This window comes from Suricata suricatta, chromosome 17 (genome assembly GCF_006229205.1).
Source record: "Suricata suricatta isolate VVHF042 chromosome 17, meerkat_22Aug2017_6uvM2_HiC, whole genome shotgun sequence".
NCBI classification, from domain to species: domain Eukaryota; kingdom Metazoa; phylum Chordata; class Mammalia; order Carnivora; family Herpestidae; genus Suricata; species Suricata suricatta.
This window is the reverse complement of record NC_043716.1, coordinates 27,818,961-27,820,719: the sequence shown is the minus strand read 5'-3', so window position 1 is coordinate 27,820,719 and position 1,759 is coordinate 27,818,961.

Below are 1,759 nucleotides of genomic sequence, written 5' to 3'. Positions count from 1 at the left end.
CCAAAACCAAGTTCGAATTGCTCGCGCCTGGCGCAGTCGCCGCTCCGGCCACTTCCCGCAGGGGAGCGCGCCTCCCCAGCGCAGCTGCTTCTCACAGCCACAGGCGCCTCTGATTCCCTGCCGAGATGGCTTAGGGCTGGAGGCTATTCCTTCTCTTGTGCCACCCCATTTCGGGATTCTGGCTACCCAGCAGTTATCTATGGAGTGGGTTTCTGTCTCCAAGCGCGGCCAAGCGTTCTATACCTCTTCCCCAGAGACAGTTCTATGAGCACGTTCCGACTCTGTCTCTTCCCTTTGTCTCTCAGGCGCTGCGCGCTTGCACCACGTAGGGCTGGGGATCTTACCTCCCCTGCCCGTCCCAGGCTGGCCCGTCCTCGGATCTCCCCCATTTGCCCCCACTCACTCAGATATCCTTGAGGTTCTATTCCTTCTGGAGTTCGTATTTTCTCCTTCCACTCTCGCAGATGAACGTAATATCCTTCTCAGTTCGATAAATGGTGCGGTCGGAGTTTACAGAGCTCCCTTCCTCTCCGCCATCTTGGCTCCACCCTCTGTTTTATTTATTTTAGATACAGAGAGACAGAGCATGAGAGGAGGAAGGTCAGAGAGAGAGGGAGACACAGAATCTGAAGCGGGCTCCAGGCTCTGAGCTAGCTGTCAGCACAGAGCCCGATGTGGGGCTCGAACCCATGAACGTGAGGTCTGACCTGAGCTGAAGTCGGAGGCTTAACTGACTGAGCCACCCAGGCTCCCCAAAAATAAAATTTTTAATAAAAAAGAAGTTGACAAATGGATTTTAAAATTTATATGAAAAGACAATAAATCTAGAGTAGTCAAGAGAATTTTTATTATTTTTTTAATTTTTTTTAATGTTTTAGTTATTTTTGATATAGAGAGAGACAGAGCATGAGAGGGGGAGGGGCAGAGAGAGAGGGAGACACAGAATTGGAAGCAGACTCCAGGCTCTGAGCTAGAGGTCAGCACAGAGCCTGACGCGGGGCTCAAACCCAAAGAGAATTTTTAAAAAGAACAAAATTGGAAGATTCACAGTAACTGATTTGAAGGCTTCCTATAAAGCCAAGGTAACCAAGAAACTATGGTATTGTCAAAAGGATATACACAGATCAATGAAACCAAATGGAGAATCCAGAAATAGACCCATAAATATATGATCAATTGATATCTGGCAAAGGCACAGTTCAGTCAATGGAGAAAAGACAATCCAACAATAAATGGTGCACAAACGAGGTGACATGTATATGGAAAAGTGAACACCTGTGCCATATGTAAAAATTAACACCAAATGGCTAATAGACGTGCTTTCAATGTAAAACCCAACGCTGTAAAACTTCTAGAGGAAAATGGAGGAGGAAATCATTGTGATCTTGGGTTAGGCAAAGATTCTGTAGTTACAAAACTGAAAGCACGATCCTTAAAAGAAAAAGTCGATGTTTTTGACTTCATCACAGTGGAACGCTTCTGCTCTTTGAGAGATACCGTTAAGAGAATGAAATACTAGGAATGCAACGTGAGCATGACGACTGTAGTGAGAAGCCCTGTATGATGTATAGGAGAGTCGGTAAGAGAGTTATCCTAAGAATTCTCATCACAAGGAGACAAAAGAGTTTCACTTTTTGCTTTTTAAAAACTATATCTGGAGGACATGATGGATGCTAACAAACCTCTAGCAATAATCATTTCACGACGTAGGTAAGTCAAACCATCTTGCTGTGCATTTTAAACTCAGTAATGTTTGCCA